Below are 22,141 nucleotides of genomic sequence, written 5' to 3'. Positions count from 1 at the left end.
CTCGGGGAGATGGACACAAGCAGGACACCGAAAGCATTAAGCCGCGGTTGGACTGGGCAGCCCGGGAGTCGAGGGCAAAGACCAGAGCTTGGCGGAGATCAGGGTTTTGTAGCAGCCGCCGGCAGGACTCCCTGCGGGCGTCTGTGTTGTCACAGACTGGGAGCCGAAGCCAAGCGTGTCGGCCGAGCGTCCTGGGAAGGCTCGGGGCGTAGTGTAAAAGAAAGAGGCCTTCCGGGGGCCCTCAGGTGAAGGGTGTCGCCTTATCCACGTGGACCCCCTAGTAATGGGGATCACAAGCTGTCCGTGTTTGCCCATCCTATGCGACTCTCAGGGATCTCCCAAATGGGCTGGGGAGCGTGGGGCATCCAGCGGGCTGTCACCTCTGGGTTCTGGTTTCCTCATCTGTAAAGTGTGGCACTTGGACTGAGTCAGCCAGCATTAATTAAGCACCTAGTGTATGCCAGGTCCTTACAACAATCAGGGGCTAGAGAGAGGGAAAAACAGTCTCTGTTGTGAAGGAGCTTATAGTCTGATGAAGAAGACAGTCTGTAAATAGTTAGATCCATACAAGGGAGACGCTGAGGACATAGTGAGGTCAGTCTCCAAGGGGAAACAGCGGAGCTGGGTGGACGATGGGCAGTGACCTCCAGGGCCCTCCCTCCCAGGTCTATGTCATCCTGTGGCTGGGGAAAGCCCACACTCGCTGGTGGCCGCTTTCCTCACCTGCCCTTCATCCTTCAGCCTCAGAGCTCGGGACGCTCATCTCTGGCTGACCAGGCCGAGTCAGCCTGCTCTTATCGCCCTGGCATGAAGCAGCCAGGCTTCACGTGATGGGAAAACAAGCTCAGCGGTGTTTCTGTCCACATGGCCTCAGAGGCCCCAGGATTTCCAGGCCAGCTCCTCAGGCTGTCACTCAGTGGCTGAGCCCCCGCCTCCAGCCTCATGCCAACATGCCCAGCCGGGAGTTACCCAAACCTGGTTGGGAGACAGCGGAGGGGATTCATGGGATTGTAGCTTTGAAGCTGAAAGGGGCATTAGAGGTCATCAGACACCTCTTCGCTAAGCAGAGAAGCAAACAGAGGCCCCGAGAAAGGGACATGACCACGGCTGTCCACGTAGCCAGTGGAGATGGCGTGGCATCCTTGGCAGAGCGTACATAAATGGTGCAAGGTGGGTAAAATCCTTGTCTAATGGAACGGACAGAATGAGGCTAAATGTTCAAGCAGCAGAGTCCACATTAAGTAGGCATTTAATAGACTTGGTAATGGGAACCCGACAGTCACCCAGCATGTCTGGGGTGTCAGATATTTGGGCATGAATACAGAAGGAAATGACATGAAATATGTCAAGTTGGAAACATGGCGCTCCTGCTGGAGGGGATGATAAACACAGACGCCCATGCCAGCTGCCACTTAGAAAGCGTAAGTAGGAGAGCCGAGGTAAAGAGCCATTCTGCAATGAGGGAGAGGCCCTTGGGGAAGACAGGATAGTGTTTTAACCTTTGTCACTGTCTTCTGCTCTCAGAATCATGATGTAGGATCTAAGTAAGTGACTGAAACAAAAACTGAATGATTGCAGGAGGAGCTAGAGAGAGGCTGTTTAGGGAATCCACATTCATGAGTCTACCCTTTGGGGTAGACGGGCCATAGGCCTCGGTCACCTCTGACCTGTCCTGGGACTGACATCGAGGCAGCCCCTTCCCTGACTGTGATTCCAGCCCTTTCATTAACTAGCATCAGTCTCGGGGCCTTAGTTTCCTCACCTGTCAAAACATGACTTCCCAGGCCCCTTCCAGTTCTAACATTCCAAGAGATGCGCCACGGTGATGGGATCAGGGCGCCGACAGCAGCTACTTTTCTTTGATTTATTTTTTAATGAATTACACACTTCACTTGGCTGTCATGGAAACAGTCTTTGTCCGCTTAGGAAAATTACCAACAATGCATGATTGGCTTTGCAGTGAGGTTCCCAAAGCCTGTAGAGGTGAGGGACAGACAGTCCCAACCATAGATTGGGGCTGAATAAATGTTTGTTGTTGAATTGGTTTTGAGGGGTCTTCAAAGGATTCATTCAGTTAAATTAGCAAATATTGTTAAGCACCTACTATGTGTATAGATCGAAGGCTGGAAGAACCCTTAGGGGTCCTCAAGTCCAGCCACCCACCAGGAAACCCAGAAGTCCCATCTTCTGCCTCTCCATAGCCCCCCTCTACCCTCCAAGCTGCCTCACTTCCCTTACTATTGCCATGGAAACAGTCAGCCAATCAATAGGACTGTCACTGCTGTAAAAGGCAAGTCTGCACTGCCCAAGTTTCCACTGACAATCCCATTCGCTCAGCAGACCAAAACCCCCTCCTCAGGCCCCCTGTGGAGGACATCCCAAAAGTCTTAGTGAAGCGTTAAGCTTGAATAGCTCGAAAGTATTATTTATTATTAAATTCTACTAAAAGGTAAGCTTGTAGAGAATGGAGACTGTCTGTTTTTGTATTTGTATCCTGTGGAGGCCAGGTTACATGACCTCCCTTCTGGCCCCAAACCTGGGATCCTGTGGCCCCTTCTTTTTTCCTTTCTTTTTTTTATTTTGCCAAGCAATTGGAGTTAAGTGACTTGCCCAGGGTCACACAGCTAATAAGTGTCAAGTGTCTGGTCAGAGGCCAGATTCGAACTCAGGTCCTCCTGACTTCAGGGCTGGTGCTCTATCCACTGCACCACCTAGCTGCCCCTGTGGCCCCTTTTTCAAGGGTGACCTAGTTCCACCCAAACTACAGAGCTTAATGAATTCTCATTAAGGTGATGCCTTGAAAATGGAAGATGGAAAGTACCTGGATTTGGGGTCAGGGTTTGCAGGTTCAGATCCCAGCTTGGTCATTTATCACTCGTGGCACCTTCGTCAAGCCACTTCTGGGCCTCCGTTTCCTCAGCTCTAAAACGAGGGGCCCAGACATTCCCTTCCGGCCCCTAACCAGGGATGCCCTGAATGTCTGTGCCCCAAAGCGCCAAGTGAACAGGGGAACTGGAGGAGAACTCGGCAAGTCAAGGCTTACCCTCCATGTGGAATTAATGAGGATCCAGGCTCATTTCCCTTTCAACTTCCATGAGGCTAATTAAAAAGTAGAATTTTCAAGTGGTTAGGTTTTCAAAGAGAAGTGTGTGTGTGTGTGTGTGTGTGTGTGTGTGTGTGTGTGATCTCGACCATCCACAAAGCGCCTCCTCTGTTCAAGAATCCCTGTATGACTTTTACATGCAATTTCCGGCACTATCTTGCCCCCTTGCCAACAACTCTCAATGTGTGACTTAGGAAGCCATGCGCCTTCTAGGGTTTTTTTTTTTCCCTCTCTTACACTCTTAAAAAAAATTCCAGGGAGGTTTTCTTTTTTTTTCTTTCTTTCTCTTTTTTCTTCTTTTTTTTCCCCCACTACACCGGCCTAGCCCATTATGTTCTGCAGCTTGCCAGGCTCACCAAAACTCAGCAGGTAGCCTGCATGGTATGCGTGTCTGCGTGAGAAAGCTCCCCTGATGGGAACAAGATGTGAGCTGGTAAACCCAGGCCAACATCTTGTCTGCAAGTGTGCAGGAAGGACAATGGCAGCGGCTCAGCCAGACCATCCCCCGGAATGTGGAAGCAAGCAGGGGTGCAGGGATTCGGAGAATGATGGTAGCGTTGTAATTGTGATTTAAAGATCAGTCCTCTGAATCCGGAGAAAAGCTCCAGGCGGCCAGATGGAGCACCTGCCTGACAGAGTCCCAGATCAAAGTCTGGGGAGCAGAGTGTCCCTAGAGGAGATGGGCACAGGGCTAGCAGGATGCCCGCTGGCTGCCTCCAGGGGCAGAAGGCTCCTTGGCATCTCTTTTTAGACTGAGAGCCTTGAATGTCACTCCAGCCAGAAGGCCTAATTTTTGGCCAGTGCCTTTCCAGGGCACTGGAAGAGGAATTCTGTATTCTTACAAAGACCCTTCAGGGGATGTTCAGAGTTGGGTTTAAAAGCAAAGAGATTCTGTGTGTCTGTGTGAATGTGCACAAATTTCCAAAATGGGGAATGGAAATGAATGGAAAAGCCCATTTAGAATAATAATAGCTAGCATTTGTGTAGTGCCTCAAGGTTTACAAAGTGCTTTACAAACATCATCCCCTTCAGTCTTCGCAACAGTCCAGGGAGGTACATGCTGTCATTAGCATCCCCATTTTACAGATGAGGAAATTAGAGGCAGCTAGGTGGTGCAGTGGATAAAGTGCTGAGCTTGGAGTCAGGAAGACTTGAATTCAAATCCATACTGACTGTATGATCCTGGGTAAGTCACTTAACCTCTATCTGCCTCAGTTTCTTCACCAGCTATAAAACGGGGGTTAGAGCACCAACCTCCCCGGTTTGTTGTGGGGATCAAAGGGAATAATATTTGAAAGGATCTTAGTCCAGTGCCTGGTACGTAGTAGGTGCTTAATAAATGTTTGTTTCCTTCCCTTCCTCCCTTGCTCAGGGTCTCATCCAGCATCTGAGACTAGATTAGAACTCAGCACTCTTCTGGTTCCTAGTGCACCACCAGTGCTATTTCCCTGTCTGTAAAATGAAGGTAATAATGCCCGCGACAGCCGCGTGCTGGGTGGTCATGAGACCGAAACAAACCCAAGACACATTCCCCGCCATCCCCGTGAGGCCTTCGCCAAGCCCTGCTTTGTGTAGAGGCGCGCCTGTGAGCGCACACACACACAAACCCACACTACGCACACGCACAGATGTGTACATGCATGCACACACATACTGTACACACACATGTCGCACACGTACTATACACAACAAACTCATATATGCACAAATGCATACATACACACGTCACACACACACACACATGCATACACAGACCATGCACACACAGTTGCACACATACTACACACACATATACACACAGAGAGACTACATACCCTAACCCTAACCCCGGGACAGGTCCCAGGCCCCCCCACCCCATGGGTCCCTCGTCTTCACCATAGGTCACTGGTGGCTCTGTCCAGACTGACGGAGGCTCAGCTCCCCGGGTCACAAGCAGACTTGCTGTACCCAAAGCTGTTCCATGGCTCCCCCCAAACAAATCATGGCTGTGATGGTCCATAGCCTCAGAATTGAGACAGGAGGCGAGTGCGGTCACTTGGGTAGGAAAAGCAAGCTCTGCTCGGAGGTGAGATGGGAGAGGGATGTTTGGGGGACCTGAGGGAAATTCTGGGTACCTCACCTCTAGGGACTTTGGCAAGAAAACAAACAAGAAAGAATGGGGGGGGATGGAAGACAGGTCATTAGGGATTCTAGTGGCTAGAGCAGTGAACTTGATGTGAAGAAGACCCCGTTCACCCCGCCTTAGACATTTATCACTGGCCGCCTTGGACGAGTCGTTGGCTTCTCTCTCCTCATCTGGAAAACGAGGGGTTAGATGGGATGGCTTTCAGCCCCGTGAGTCTTAGACAGAGGGAAAGGAGGAAGGGACACCGCATATTGTCTGTAGACGTAGGTGAGTTCAAAAGAGATTGACCTTTCATCGTTGGAGAAAAGGAGGAGGTAGGAGCAGAGGGTCTCCAGGGCCGCTTCTAGCTCCCTTGAACTGTGCCTTGGACGCTGCAAAAAAGTGCTCACACATCTGTGTAAACGGCGCACACTTGTATAAGTAAAGCTGGGGACAGGGTCATCGGTGCCTCCCCATCCATCCTGAGCCAGAGGAGAAAGGAGCCCAGTGGGCCCATGCAGTGCCTCGCTCTCTCCACCAGGTGGCGACATGACACCACCTTGGGCAGCCCTACCCCGGGGCTCAGGGTTTGGGATTTGGTGGCAAGCCTCCTTTAGCCGGTCCCTCTAAGTGAAATGCTTGTAGCTGGAGGTTGGGGGGTGCCGTCTTTGGAATCCCAGCCAGCCTTATGGGCGTGTGCCTGTCCTTGGAGCATTTTGGATTACTTAATCCTTGTTTGCCCAAGAGTATAATGAGTCCTTTCATCAGTGAGCATTTAGTGGAGATTTGCTAGAATCCACAGAGGCACCTACTGTGTGCTGGGCAGTGTGCTAGGTGATGGTGACAGACACATGGAGGAAGACAGCCCTTGCCTTTGAGGGGCCTACGGGCCACTGCTGATGAGGAGGGGCAGTAGCGTATCGGGATGAGTGTTGGGGTTTGAGTCTAAGGTTCTCTGACATCTACTCCTAGTGGTGTGACCCTGGGTGAGTCCCTCGCTTCTCCAGGACTCAGGCCACAGATGTTTCTTTTCAAGCCACATGGGTAAAAAAGAGTTCTATGCTCGGAGACCCCAGACCAATAAAATCTCAGATCCTGGGCCTATTAATGTAATAATAATCAATAGTTATATAGCACTTCAAGGCTCTTTGCGATAGTAACCCTATCAGGGCAGGGGACCATAAGTATTGTTACTTCTGTTTTACAGATGAGGAAACTGAGGCCTGATGAGGTGATTTACACAAGGTCAGAGTCCCTCAGAGCCAGAGTTTGAACCTGTGGCCTCCCCCAACATATTCAGCATCCTTCCTTCCAAGATGAGGACAGGGAATCTGCAGGACAGCCCAGAGAGGCTTGGCCAAGGCACAGTGGACCTTTCTTCCCCAGAGTTCAAAGCCCCTCACTGAGGGAAGTGCAAACATGGGAGGGGTTTTGGTGGCTTTCCCAGGAAGTGTGTTGGAAAGGGACGGTTCTAGGAGGCCCAGAAAGTCCTGGTTCTCTCCAGACCAAGCTTTACCCTTCCTGTATGTGGGTCTGCCCTGACTGCGGGCTTCGGTCCAGCGGGTCTTTCTGCACTTACGCTGTACAGTCCTGGCCCTGGGCTGTCCTGTTTGTGCAGCACATCCTTAACACACTCAGCCCCAAGAAGGGCAGGAACTAGCACATGCCCTAAGTGTGTGACCGCTGCACCGTCCGGCCTTCTGGGCTCCCCAGGCCTGGGGACACCAGTCTGGCTGTTCTGTTTATGCTGAGGATGGGAAAACTCCTTCATTCATTCAGAAAGCATTTACTAAGCGTCTGCTGTGTGGGGGGCACCCTGCCCCCAGCCTACATTGTACGGGTTGGAATAGCAAGAGAAGGTGGAAAGAATAGGAATGTGGTGTCAGCCCAGAAGGGTAGCCTTGGAGCCCGGTTGTGAGGACTTTAAATGCCCAGAGCTCCGCGGTTTATTCTGGAGCCAGGGAGCACCACGGTCTGTCTTGTTTGACAGCTGTGCTGGGGGGATTGGAAGAGACCGGAGGCGGGGGGAGTCTGCTGTGGACATTAACCAAGAGATGATCAAGGCCTCCCCTCAAGGGACATGTGCACAGGGAGAAGGGGAGAGATCCAGGCGGCATGGGAGAGATTGGTTGTGGGGGGTGAGAGAGCGCAAGGAGTAGGGGGAATCCTGGGGCCGCCACCCTTGGGGCGGAACAGGGGGGTGGTGGGTTTGTGACAGAAAGAATGAAGTCCACTAGCGTGGATTAAGCACGCACTCAGTGCCAGGCACTGCGCTAAGGGCAGGGAGACAAAGAAAGGCAAAAAAGCAGTGCCTTCCCTCAGGGAGCTTACACTCTAATCGGTGGAGAAAACATGCCAACAACTATGGACAGATAGGCTATGGACGGGATGAGTTGGAAATAATCACGGGCGGGGGGGGGGGGTGGTAATGCGGGGGAGGCAAAGCTTTCCTGCAGAAGATCAAGTCAGCTGAGCCATGAAGGAAGCCAGGGAGGTGGGGCTGACGAGGGAGCGAGACAATTCCAGGCACCTGCGACAGCCAAGGAGCATCGCCATCTTGTTCTAGTCTCTCTGTCTCTGTCTATCTGTCCAAGTCTGTCTCTCTATCTGAGTCTGTCTCTTTCTGTGTGTCTCTGTCTCTCTCTGTCTATCTGTCCAAGTCTGTCTCTCTGTCTAAGTCTGTCTTTCTATCTGAGTCTGTCTGTGTGTCTCTGTGTCTTTGTCTGTCTGTCTTTCTGTCTCTGTCTCTCTCTTCCTCTCCCTTACTTCCTTCATCTGCCTTTCTTCTTTTTCTGGTTTCCCTCCCTGCATACCTTCTTTCCTACAAGAAGACATAAAGTTAGACGCAAGTTTATTTTGACATCTTGAAGAATTTAAATGTTCATCTTTTGGTCTTAATTTAGCCTTGGCTGTCATTATTTAAAGAAAAGATGAGGTTTGCGGAAAATGAATCCAAATTGAGCTGTGTGGGAAATGCCCGTGCGTGAGGAAGAGCTCTGGGTCAGATCTGGGTGTTATTCATGTTTGGTGTTACCAAATTTGGATTCACCAGCAGCTGGCCTGTGATTTCAGCCAATTCTGCAGATGGGTAAAGGCAGCACCTGTTGGCTCTCATCAGCACCCACCTTTCTACGAGCACCTAAGTCTGTAGGTGTGGCCACATATTTATGAAGCCTCATGTCATGGGGTGTATATGTGTGTGTATCTGTGTACGTGTGTGTGTGTAGCTGTGTCTGTGTGTCTCTGTGTATGTCTGAGTGTATGTATGTGTCCGTGTGTCTGTGTATGTCTCTGTGTCTCGTGTGTCTCTGTGTGTGTCTAGCAAGCCAGCTTTGGGACTTTTTGGCTTACCCAGGACAGTGGTGTCTCTCCCAGATGATGCCCAGATGAACTAAGTTCTATTTTAAAATGGGCTGACATAGCACGCACACAGTTTAAAGTGGCGGGGGCCTCTAACTGTGTGCAGGCCCCTCTGAAGTATAAAAGGACGTCTCCATGTTCCAACTTGGAATCAAATGACCCTGAGGAGCCTCTTTGTTTCTTCTCCCAGTTTTTCCCTTTGTCTAAAAAAAGTTCCATTGACATGTTTTGAAATATAGCAAATACTTTCCCCCTCATTACTGTGCCTCCACTTTATCAGACAGTAGACATTCTAGTCTCCTTTGGGAGATCACCCAGCCCTGCTTTTTCCCATCCTGTATACGTGGCCACACACAAATGCACGTCTACACACACATACATACATACATACATACATACATACGACTAGTCGCCCAGAATGTCAGCTCTAGCCTCACATTCCCCACCTTTAATCTTGGGTGGCTCTACAAACCCTTCTTGGCTCATGCTGTCCACACGGGTCTCCCCTAGAAACACAAGAATGCTCATAGATGGTATTCTGAATAAAGAATTGCAGACTATATAGGATCAGAATACTGAACACAGAATCCAGGGCCATATTTCTATGAAGAAGACTGAAGGACGTGCCTCTGTATGTACTTGGCCAAAGGGAGACTGCCTCATTTCTTACCTAGCCTTAGTCACTGAATGGGTGTGTTGCCTTACTCAAACTGAGACCTGTTAAAAGACCTTAGCTTAAAAGGCCAAGGTCCCCACTGCATCCAGGGCCACCTCCAGTCATCCTGAGCTATGTTCTGACCACGGCACCCAGAGGGCTCCTAAGGAGAGAGTGAGGCTGGGGACTTTGCACGGCCCTCCCTCACTGAAATCCAGTTGACTTGCGTGTCATGGCGTCACCTCCCCGATGTAACGGTCCTCCTCGAGAACAGAGGACAAACAAAAACAGCACCAATGTACCTGGGCCTACAGAATATCTTGAGCATAAGCTAGCTGCAATAAATTCAGAAAACAAAAGCAAAACCTCCTGCCCCTGGGCCCATAACCAAGAGCTTTCATGCTTGTCCTTTTATCCCCAGCACCAGCCCAGTGCCTGGCACACAGTGGCATTTAATCAATGTGTAGTGATTGATGATTAATGGATAGCCAGTTAAGAAAAGTCTCCTAGGCAGAGATTTAGATCTGGAAACTTTGAAGGTCAACAAGGCATCTTCTCCTCTTCCCCCTATTTTATAGAGGAAGAAACCAAGGCCCGGCAAAGTTAATTGGCTTAGCCAAAGTCACAGAGACGGAGCTGAGATCTGAAATCAGGTCCTTGACTCCAGGAGCCACCCTGGTGGAGGCTCTCCTAGAAGGGGGCCGCATCTGGCTTGCCAGACAGGCAGCCTTCCCCTCCCTTTGCCCCACCCGTACAGCTCATGAAGCTGTCGTAGTCATTAGTGACTAGTTATAGTGTGAATAGAATATTCACAGTAATAGTGAATAGCAAAGGTCAAATTTGCCCCTCCTTATCACAGACCTGTCCCTGCTCCTCTCTCCAGGCAGCTTTGTCCAGGTGCTTTTCTCTGCATTCCAATGAGACTGGTCTACCTGTTGTTCCCAGGACATGGCATCGCATCTCCCACCTCCAAGTCTTTGCCCTGACTATGATCTGTGCCTGGTATTCTCAACTTCCTCATCTCTGCTTCTAGGAATTCCTGCCTTCTCTCAGAGCACAGTTCAAGGGTCTCTACCTCCTGCATTGAGGCCTTTCCCTATCCTCTCATCTGATAGACCCCCCTCTCTCATAGTACTTTGTATTTTTAATTTGCCAAGTTTGTATTGTTCTACCTCCGTAGAATGAAAGCTCTTTGAGGGCAGAGGCTATTTTTGCTTTTGCCTTTTTATCCCTAGCACCTAGCACAGTGCTTGGTAATTAGTAATCCTCTAATAAATCCTCCTTGAATGAAAGGATGGATGGAAGGATGGTTGGTTGGATGGATGGATAGATGGATGGATGAATAGAGTCAAAGAATATTCATCACACCTCATGTAGAAGAAGTGATTGAAGTCCCAAATAAGGTATCATTGGGGATGTCTATACCTTTATCTCCAAAGCTAAAACAGAGGCCTACTCTTTTAATCTTGTTAAGTTGGTGAGCCTTTCTATACCTCACACATGCCCTCTCTGTATGATAAAGATATGTGCTGTATGTGTTTAGATATATGTTTATCTAAATAGAAAAATAGAAGGATGCAAAGAGAGAAGAAAATGCCCAGTAAATACAAATTTGGTTCTCCTCACACATATAACCCATAATCCTAATAGGACAGCCATATACTAATAGTCCACATTTGGAATTTTCCTCTTAAACATAGGATTTGGTCATGTGGACACTTTGTGCAGCTGTGTCTAGCTTTGCTGTGTATGGCCCATAGAGAAAGGGAAATTCTCTTCAGGAGTCAAGGATCCCCCTTTTTTCAAGCTTGTCCCCAGCCCACCATTTTAGGTTGGACCAGTCGCTTCGTCTTCTTGGGTCTTGTTGAAATTTTAAAGATGAGAGTGTTAAAGCTCGCCTTCATTCTGGAAGCGAAACTGACCCTTCAGATGATTGTGGAGGGACCTGAGAAGATCCCATTGGACATGAGCCTTTAGATTTGATGGAATGGCACTTGTATTAAAATCCAAAGAGTAAAAGTCAGGGGATAGCCTGAGCCAGTGAGTCAGTGAGCATTTATCACACGCCTGCTGTGTGCCAGGCACCATGGTAGGCACTAGAGATAACAAAAGCCAAAGTGAGAGTACCTGTCATCAAGGGAATCACAGAGTTGATTCCCCCCCATAACATTAGCTAACAAGTGGTGGTCTGTGTTAAGGTGTTTACACTCCACTCCGCTTACAGATGCCTGTAAGATCCAGGATGTCTACATGATTAGATGGTGGTATGGGGAAGAGAGGCGCAAACGTTTGGGGGTCACCGGGTGGTAAGCAGCGTTCAGTGGGTGTTCCTTTTGCCTTAAGAGGAGACTCCTATTTGTCATAATTGTCAGTTATTAGCTGGAAATTGTTGTAGTCTTGAGGTCAAGACAGACTCACATTTAAATACAACCTTGGACACTTAATAGACTGGGTATGTGAGGCTCAGTTTCTTCATCAATACAATGGGAATAAAAATGCCTCTAGTACTTAGCTCCCCAGGTACTGGTGAGGATCCTGAGTGGGGAGAGACTGGAGATGATTAGGAGGCCCTCGGACAGTGTAGGTGAGAGGCAGTGAGGGTCTGAACTAAGGTGGCAGCTGTATGATTGTAACGGTTTCCATGACGCCATGAAGGACTTTTGTTTGTTGTCAGGTCATTTCTGTTGGGTTGCAATCTCCTCGACCCCATTTGGGATTTTCTTGGCAAAAGGCCATTTGCTTGGATATGTGGGGTGAGGGGGAGTGAGAAGCCCAGGATAGAGCCAAGGTAATGAACCTGGAATCCTGGAAAGATGGCGGTGCCTTCAGCAGAAGGAGAGAAGCTTCTGTTGGAAGGGGGAGGGTTAAGCAGCAGTGCTGATATTTGAACAGGCTCCTTAATAAATCTGGGGAGGTGGGCTGTGAAGAGCTTTAAATGCCAAAGTAAGAGGGTGGTGCTTTCTCCTAGAGGCCGTAGGGAGCCAGTGCAGATTCTGGAGCTGAGAAGTGGTGTGTCCAGCCCTGGGCTTTAGGGATAGCAACTGAATGCAGCAAGCTCCCCCAGAACTGACCCCATCCACAGTTGGAGGAGAATTGGATTGCCTGTTTGAATCAAGTCCTCAAACACCTTCCAGCTCAATATCCTCCCTCTTCCCTATTTATAGACCCCTGACCCCAACCACTTCCCATCCCTTTGGGCAGCCGCTAAGTGCTTTATCGGAGGCAGTAACTCGGACAAAGACCAGCAAGAAGCTGTCTTCAGGAGGGAGGTCCAGCTTGGACGGCCAGTCTGGGAGGGCACCAGCTCTCCCAGAAAGGATGAGTTTACTTTAGAGCGAGCTAAATCAGATCTTACCAAAAACAAGCTTTTAACAGTTGTGTTTGATTCCTTGTCCGAGCGGTAAATCTCCAAGACTGTCTTTGAGAGGGCGTTGTAAAAGGCTTCTCCCACAGCTAGTCTTCCATTGGGGAAATCCAATAAAAATTTGTTAATGCAACATGATTCAGCGCTGCTATGAAAGTGAAGAATGATAAAACTCAGCCTAAATAAAGCACCGTGGACTGTGTTTATATCTGGGTTTGACCGAAGTTGTGCCGAAAATTATGTGTTTTTATCCTTCATTCTTCGACAGTTTTAAATGTAGCAGAAAGCGCCCAGCCAAAGGCTGTTGGTTGCCTAAATGAAACCAGATAAGCTGAGACTTATAAAAGCTAGCAGAAGAAAATCATCGGGATGTTTCAGCATAAAAGTCAGATGGCATTCGGTGCAAATTTGTCTCACTTTACAGTCACTCTCTGGCTCCATAAACCTAAGCCAAACACCCTGGGAAATGGTGGACCTGACCAGTGTTAGGGTTTTGATGACGGGGAAGGAGAGACCAGAAATGAAGCCCTCTCAAGAAGTGAGTAGGAGGGAGAGATGTGCCATCTCCTTCTTTCCATTAAATCCCTGCTTGAAAGGAAGATGGGCAGATGAATGGCATTTGAAGCACAGAGGGGGTCTCGGGGACATTGGATACACTCTCAGACTAACTTATTTTTTCTTTCTCTTTTTTTTTCTTGGTTACACTGGATAGCTCACTAGGTAAAAGAGGGGAGAGATATATTTGGAAATGAAAATATATATTAATAAAAAATAGTAATGAAACTTATTTTAATGTATTTATATGTATAATAATATAAAATATAATTATTTTAATATAAATTTGGTGAGTATATCCCAGGATTATGGAAGATTCTCATTCAAGGAAGACTTCGAGAACTTATGGCTTAACACCTACTAGCTGTGTGACCCTGGGCAAGTCACTTAACCCTGATTGCCTCACCAAAAGGAAAGACAGAGAGTGAGAGAGAGAGAGAGAGAGAGAGAGAGAGAGGAGAGAGAGAGAGAGAGAGAACTGATGGGAAATATTTCTTGGAAGATTCTTATCTATCAGATAGAAAGGCCCCTAACCCTTTCCCAGCTGAGTCTGAGGATCAGGCAGCTAGGGTCTCCCAGGAGGCATAAATGAGAAAGAAATGAACGGCGTGCTAGAAAGACCTGGCTTGTCCCATTGGCAGTGATGTTGTCCCACTGCTTGAAAAGCCGTCAGGATTTAGGCTGGTGGTCTGAACTATGGTTCCCCAGAGCCAAGAGGGTTGGAAGCTTGAGGAGACAAGTGTTCATATCATAGCTGCCGCTTATTTCTCGTCCATGGCTTCTTCTGAAAGAGCCCTCTGTTCATTCGTGGCTTCCTGGGCTGATGTCGCCCAGCCACCATCCTTCTAAGTACTGTGGTCTATAGAGAAGACCACCAGACTGGGCATTGGAGGACCTGGGTTCAAATACTTAACCATATTATTCCTCCATTTCTTTATCTGTAAAACAGTGATGACACCTCCTCTTCCTCCCTAAGAGTTCTGTTGTAAAGATCAAACAAGATCATAATCACCATCTACCAACATTTCCTAAGTGCCTACTCTGTATAAGATTAGGTACACATTAGAAGCTAGGTGGCAGAGGGGAGAGAGGGCAAGACTTGGAGTCAGGAAGCCCCGAGTTCAAATTCTGCTTCAAACTCTATCACCCTGGACAAGGCGCTTAACCTCTCTAAGCCTCAGTTTTCTGTAAAATGGAAATAATAACAACATCTTTCTCCCACGGTTGTAAGGATCAAATGAGTTAACTTATGTAAAACACTTTGTAAACCCTAAAGCACTATATAAATGCTAGCTATTATTATTATTATTACACATTACAATTCAGTGAACATTTATCAGACACCTACTGTGGCCAGCACAGTACGAAGTTCTGAGGATACAAATAAGAAAAAGGCAGTCCCTGCCCTCAAGGAGCTTACAGTCTAATGGGGGAAGACAATGCAGGAAAGGAAGATGAAAAGGGGACATGACCCTCCATGCAAGGTGGGAGCCAAACAGAGCAGTTGATGGGAAATGGAGAATTGCCTGCAAAGTTCTGAGTCCTCTACAAAGGAAGGTTTTGGAAGGAGTTCATTGCTCTGCCATCCACTTCTCCAATCAGAGGAGAGAGAAGGTGCCCAGTATCAGAAATCGCCTAGGGATCAGATTTAGAAGACGAGCTTATCCTGGGTGGGGGAGGCAGAAGAAACCAAGTATGGTCCCTGTTGGAAGATGGAGACTACTCACGGAGACTGTAAAGGAATGATTCAAGTTATGCTTCCAGATGAGTCATAGCCTTTTTAAAATAGTGCCCCTCAGAAAGCAGTGCACTTATTCTTGTGATGATGCTATCGCTGAAGCCATCTTTGGAACGCTTCTTTGGAAAGTGCTTTCAGAGCTAGTCAGTGAACATAAAGTGAGCCCCAAACCAACCCTCTCAAAATTGGTCTCATTTCTTTATGGTCATACCATGTTGGGTTGGGGTTTGGGAGGTAGTTGGTTTATGTATGTATGTATGTATGTATGTATGTATGTATGTATGTATATACGTATGTATTTATTTTTGGTGAGGCAGTTGGGGTTAAGTGACTTTCCCAGAGTCACACAGCTAGTAAGTGTTATGTGTCTGAGGCCAGATTTGAACTCAGGTCCTCCTGACTCTAGGGCTGGCACTCTATCCACTGTTCCACCTAGCTACCCCTATTTATTTTTCAATGAAAATGGTATTACTCAGCCTTATTCACCAGCCTTGGCTTAAGGTCACCTTTAGTCCTTTCCAGGAGCCAGATCCACCCTCAAAGGAGGGTTTCCCACCACCAGAGCAGTTGAAAGGAATGTGCCACAGGCTCAAATGTGGTTTCAGGGAGTAGTTCCAAAGATGCTTTGAGTGCCTTTGGAGCTCCGCAGTGGGGAACTGCTCTGGAGGAGACAGCACCCCTTTGGTTCTAGCCTGGTTCTGTTAGTTAATTAATCAGCCACCTGGCCACACTTTACAAAGCCCTTTCCTGTGGGCTCTGTGACTATAAAGGGCTCTGCATATGGGAGCTTTTATTAGTGCATACATGTTCAGGACAATCCAGGAGGGAGCACACAGCTGAATGTGCCAGCCTGCCCGCTCGTGGCCGAGTCCCGTGTTGTCTGAGCAAAGCAGCTTAAAATCCCAGGGTGGGGATTTGCCCAAGGAAATCAAGGCAGACCTGAAGATACCACATAGTAAAGACTTGTCCAGGGACCCTGCCAGACCCCCCCCCCCAAAGAAAGCAGTGACAGAGGTCTCACTTTCCTGTGGAATTATAGACAAAACACAAATAGCAGATGGTGTTTTTTCATTCACTGAATTTGAGCTCTTTGAAAAAAAAGCCTTTAATACTTTAAGGTATTGCAACTAAAATCAATCTGTAAGACATCCAGTTCATAAAATACACAATCCTCAAAAAATAAGATTCACTTTTAATTTTTCCTAATTTTATACATTTATTTAAATCTCAGTGATCAGCTTGAGATAAGTCACCAAACATTTATTAAGTGCCTGGTGTGTGCCAGGCACTATGCTAAGAACTGAGGATCCAAAAGAAAGGCAAACACATCCCCCATCTTGAGCAGTTCATAATAAGATGCATATGCTCAACAGATTAATTTTTACCTCTTTTGAAGGCAGAAGATTCTGGGGTCCATTTGGGTTTTTTATTTGCCTGTAATATATAGAAGAGTGCTAAAAAGTCAAAAATGTAATTACATTCCTCGTTAACAGCCGTCAGAAAGTAATATTGACATCCTAGCCTTAGTTTACCCACATGTAATTGAGTCTAATCACCATGAACAGAGAGTTGCATTTCTTTGCTCTGGTCATATCTAGAGAGCATCCGCAAAGTAGGGTGGCCAAGATAGCCAAAGACCTTGGATGAAAGACCTGGGTCTGTTTTACCTGGAGAAGAGAAGACTGGGTGGGGAGCAGAGGGAGAAGATTCTGTCTCTGAATCTGTCTCTGTCTCTGAATCTGTCTCTGTCTGTCTCTCTGTCTCTCTTTTTCCAGGTAGAATAAAGAACAATTGGAGGAGGGGGTTTAAAAGCCTGTGCTTGGCCTTCATGGAGGGAAAAGCTTCTAAACACTTGGTTTTCCCAAGATAGAATGGTCTGCTTTGAGACACCCCGGGGTCTCCCGTCTCTGGGGATCTTCAGATGAAGGCCATATGTATGACTAGTGGTCAGGTACAAGTTCGCCAAGGTCCTTTCAAGTCTGAGAGCCTGTGATATCTCATACACTTGCAAACACTTGTTGAATTGAGTTGAATGAACGAGGTGGATTCTTAAGTTAGGGATTGCTTTTTACAGACTTAATAGGACCGCGACCTGCTCTCCCTTGAATGCTTACATTCCTCGTTCCTCTGTTTCTTCCATTAGCTCAGGTCCAGCTCAGCCCTGCCTGATCTGTTACATTCCCCCTCCTCCCCTCCGTGAGTCTTTCCGGGCGGGCCTGAAGGTTGGTTCTTAGCCTGGCCATTTCCCATGTTTATGCCTTACAGCTAAACCATGGAGAGGCGGTGTTAATTTCCCCTCTGCTATGTCGAGAATATGCAAATGTTCTGCCCTAATCCCCGTCACCTGTCCTCCCTGGCTTTGGGGGGAGTTAGGGTAGGTCCCCCCAAGGCTGAGCTGGGGAGGGCAAGGGTGGGCGTGACGCCTGTAAATAGGACTGGGGCTAAAGACCGAGAAATGGCGCCAGTGTCTGTCGAGCTCCTGGTTTTTGGCAGCCTAACATCTGCTGGGATGCGTGGTGCACTCTAAAGCTAGACTCAGCCTCACAGTGGGAGATGCACAAAATTAAGGGGGTAGGGGAAGTTCTGGTCTGGCAGCCAGCGTGGAGTCTTGAGAGCATAAAGTCTGACATTAAACTCCGCAGGGTCGGGAACCATTTCCCTAGGACCCAACAGCTGCCTGTTTTAACTGTGGCCATTGACGATTCAGACTGAAAGTATTTGTCTCTGGGTTTTATGTCTGAAATGAACAGATCTGGAACCCCGAGATAATCAATCTTTATTGAGTATGGGGCTTGTGTTTGGAATTGTCCTGTCAGTAGAACAAAGACCTTTCCCCGTGGCACTCTTAAGAACTCTTCCTGCGTCTAACTCCAGCAAACCAGAATTCAGTGAGCCTTTATGGGCCAGTCCTTTGTCAGAATTACTAAGAAGGCTCTGTAGTCTCTCTTATGTCAACATTCCCTCCAGTGGTGCAGATAGCAGGCCACCCGTACCTGGCCGTCCCTTGCAATTGATGCCCATAGTTTCCCATAAGTTTGCCACAAAGGGTCCATCCCACATTCTGGTTGTGTTCCTCTGTTTTACTTGTCTTTGAGGAGGAGCTGGAGGGGAGCTGCTTGATCGACCAGGCCATGTTGTTCTCCTAGCCTACATCTCCTGGATGGTGTCCTTTATTCAGAGACCCCTGCTTCAAGCTATCCAGTTACGAGGGCATTGAGGAATCAATTCATGTCTAAAGGAGAGAAAGATGGCGGAAGCATGTGAAGTCTCAGACCTCATCAAGATCTTTAAAATGGCCACCAGAAAACAGCCACAAACAGACTACTATGCCCGCTTCCCCATCTTTGTTAAATTTGTAGGTGAATCATCTCTCAGGTCCGCCAAAGGAAAACGAAAGTCTCCCAGGAGATGACCAGGATTTGACCAAAATTCTCAGAGAATTGCTGACGTACAGAGATAACCATGACTTGAAATCACTCCCAGGAAAGAGATGTTTCCTAGTTACTTCTCTGCGCAAATACTCTTTTCCCTCAGTCAAGTTGGAGGTCGTTGAGGGCAGAGGTCATTTCCCTCCTGTCCCCCGTAGTACATTCCTGCTTTACTCCTTCTTAGATACCCAAAGCTCAGGTGCCACTTTCCATGTGGAAACTTTCCAGAATTCCCCCCATTGCCAAGGTGAGCATTCAGTAAAAGGATAGATTTTGGTCAAGAGCTTCTTTTTTAAAAGTCAGCACCCTCTGTTTGAAGACAATTTCAGTTTTACTGGTAAATGTTATTAGCTCTTATTTCTGAGGAGTAAGAGGAATTGTTTAAAAGTAGAAATCACATTTGGACCTTCACAATAACCCTTTGAGATAAGGGCTGGTATTATCCCTGTCTTATGGATGAAGAAACTGAGGCACTTCAGTGACTTGCCCGGCATCACAAGCTAGTGAGTGTCTGAAGGTGGATTTGAACTCAGGTCGCCTAACACAGTGCCTGGCATAGAGCAGCTGCTTAATAAATGTTGATTGATTCATTCCTGACTACAGGCCCAGTCTCTATCCGCTGCACCGCCTAACTACTTAAAGGGGTCTCTCTTTAGCTTGGCACTGAAAAATGTATAGATTATGGATCTGGTTATGAGTGGACATTTTCCCCTCCATCATTATTTCATCGAATTGCTGACTTTGAGGTGGAAGGGACTTTAGAGATACTTCAGTCCAACCCTTTCATTTGGCAGATGAGGAGCCAGAGTCCCTGAGGGGTTATTTAACCAGAGTCACCCAAGGAGTAAATGACAGAGGTCACTTTGACCCAAAGTCCTATATCCAGCCAAAAGGAAAGAAAAGAAAAATCTTCTTCCCAGCGTAGAATGAAGCACACTTTAAAACTTTCTCCTTTGTTTGGTGAGATCTTTGGGAAGCCCGCGTAATCTCCTAGGATTGATCAACAAGAGTTATTGATCACTTACTGTATACCCTGCACTATGCTAGGCCCTGGGTATACAGAAACAAAAAAAAGACTGCCTCTGTCCTCAGGGAGCTCCTTTTTCCATATTTATTGGTCTCCATATTGGATCCACGCCTCTAGAGGTCAGGATCCTTTTGTCATTTTCTTCTATTCTCAGCACCTGATGCTGTGTCTGGCACCCAGGTGCATACCTGTTGCGTATGCCACTGAATTCATTCATTCTAGCTTTAAAAAAACAAATGCCCTGGCTGGAGGGGCTGGCCTTTCCTGCACAGAAGTGCCTTCTACAGCTTTCCATAGCCAAGAAACGAAGGCTTAATGACTAATTTTCTGCCCGAGATACAAGGGTCAATCCATTTTTTGTGAGCGTGACGTCAGAAGCATCGGGGACGGCAGCCTGGAGATTCCTTCTTAACCAGACCCCAGTGACCTAGAGACATTTTTCTGAAAAGGAACGGCCCTCAGATGATTTAATGCAGATTTTTTTCCCTTTGGTAAATGATTTATTTAATAGAAGCAGAGCCGGCGGCCAGTGTCAGCCTGTCTTGATGATAAATCTCTCTCTAATGAGATTTTATTTACTCACTTGGAGCTCTCTGAAGCCTTCTCCCCCACTTCTGACCATGGGATCAACCCTAGAGAGGGCATCCCACTTTGCTGGGCCTGTAGAGGGCTCTGTAATACCACGTTTTCCCCAGCCACACTCCTGAAAAAGGGAAAACCGACCCATGCTACGAGGGGGGGAAGGGAGTCAAGGTCCTGATGTTCCCTGCAGCCTGGTCCCAGTCTGGTAAACAGACTGGGGATTGTGGGCAAAGTCGTGTTCCTTGGGGCTTCGCACCAAGCATGAGATCAGATGACTCAGGCCGGACTCATTATTTTAATAGCCGACACCAGTTCACATAGCAGTGGGAGGCAGTCCAGCCAAGGGCCATTTAATTGTTGAAACTGAAACTGGAGCGTTGTAAGTGCAGATCTCTAGGATTCCGGATCGTCAGTAATCCGAGTCATTTAGAAAGCATCCGCACCGGCCAGCGGAGCCTCGGATGCTGGTGTTCCCATAAAAAGAGTAAATAAAACATCTTTTTGTGCATTGAGGCTCAATTAAGGCGCATGATTTCATTGAGCAGATTTCAGGCAGGCAGGTGATTTGTGCCAGCCTGCCTACAGCTGTGTTTTACATTAGGAAATTAATTAAAATAGTCATTTATACTTTTTTTCCACTTGCAAGTATGAGCCCTCTCCTGATGACAGCATCTATTTGCCCTTCAGTCACTCTGTTATGGTACATTGGTAATCTAACTTAGCAGGCTGTGTCTTGCTTTGTTGGGGGGGTGCAGGGTGGGGGGTGGTAATAACCCAGTGAACAGTTTGCGCAGGCCTGCTAGGGATCAAACCCAGCGAGAAAGAAGCTTCCTGCCCTCTGCTGGAGAGGGAGCAGGAGACAGAAGAGGGAAAGGGAGCATTTCCTTTTCTTTTCTATTTTTACCATCCTGCTATTGTGGAAAGAATGCTGGATTTTGAATGAGTTTAAAATCCTGGCTCTGCTGTGACCTTGGGCAAGCCACAACCCATCTGGGACTCAGTTTCCCCACCTGTAAAACGACAGAGTTGGATTAGACAGCTTCCAGCCCTGAATCTATTTTCCTCTGGTTTCAATTTATCTTCCACTCTACCCTATAGTGATTCCAGAGGCCGGGGTGGCTAAAGGTGTCCAGAGGGAATGGGACAAATGTTTTAGGTTCTTTGGTCTTCCCCCATCACATTGACTTCCCTGGGAGATAAACAGGATGGATTTGGGGATGGGGAGCTGCTTTCAGATTTGGGGTCTGAGGTGCTCTCTGCCTCCTTCCCTGCTTTGCGGCTGTTCCTTCTGCGGGCCTTGGTTTCCTCATCTGTGCTGAAGGGAAGACCCCCAGGAAAGGCCCCTCCAGCTTCAACCTTCTGTGGTTCTTACTGTTCTGAAACACGTTAGAAGCCATCATGATTGGGGGTACGCAGCCTGAAGGACTCTGAATGTGTGTGTGGCCAGAGCCGAGCTGGGACCAACTCCCTAGAGCTACTGAAAAGATTATTTATCACTCCCCGTTTATTTAGTGCCAGTTATTTATGCAGAACAATTACGATGACTAATTATTACTCAGTGATGTTTTAATGATGTTAGTAATTTTGGTTCCCCAAGAGGCATATGCTGGCGAATGGAGCTGAGGGTTTTGCAGAAGAGACTGCCCTGTCGGTGAGAGAGGACTTGACTGTCACCCCCAGACACAGGGGATGGAGTCCCAGGGGAGAAAGGAGGGGGGAGCCCTGTGTCTGCCAGCTTCCTGCAGACCGTTGCATTCAGAGCTCGTCACCCTGCGATTCTAGCGCCTTCCTTCCCTTCACAAGCTCCATGGTCCTTCGTACTGTTCCTCATACAACACGCTCCCATCTCGCATCTCCACGTCTTTGCACTGGCTTTCCTCCGTGCCGGGAACGACCTCTCTTCTCACCCCCAACTCTTGAAACTTCTGCTTTCCTTCAAGACTCAACTCGAGTGTTACATCGTATCTTCCCTGAAGAAAATTATTACATTGTATCTATTTTGTGTACACCTGCACACACCTAGGTGCGTGTGTCCCCTCAGTGGAGTGCGGACTGTCTATTTCACTTTGGTCTTTGTGACCCCAGTGACTAGTGCAGGTGATTCCATTAATTCTTAATTGCAACATTTAGCAAACGTAAGGCATAATTGTAACCTGCCATCCACCCATAAATCTGGGGCACACTCTCCCTCCATTGTAGACAGGGTGGGCACAGCCTGGCCCAGA

General features: G+C 47.8%; 1 protein-coding gene across 1 annotated transcript in view; it reads left to right on the top strand.

The window, feature by feature from the left end:
• The window catches only part of JAZF1 (JAZF zinc finger 1), a 247,990-nt gene that overhangs the window by 163,154 nt on the left and 62,695 nt on the right, over window positions 1-22,141 (top strand). The gene's annotated exons all lie outside the window — the stretch shown is intronic.

The sequence above is a fragment of the Phascolarctos cinereus genome, unplaced genomic scaffold, assembly GCF_003287225.1.
Source record: "Phascolarctos cinereus isolate Bilbo 61053 unplaced genomic scaffold, phaCin_HiC Scaffold_1;HRSCAF=81, whole genome shotgun sequence".
In the NCBI taxonomy this organism is placed as follows: Eukaryota; Metazoa; Chordata; class Mammalia; order Diprotodontia; family Phascolarctidae; genus Phascolarctos; species Phascolarctos cinereus.
The sequence above is the reverse complement of the archived record's forward strand: the minus strand, read 5'-3'. Positions and strand labels throughout refer to the sequence as shown.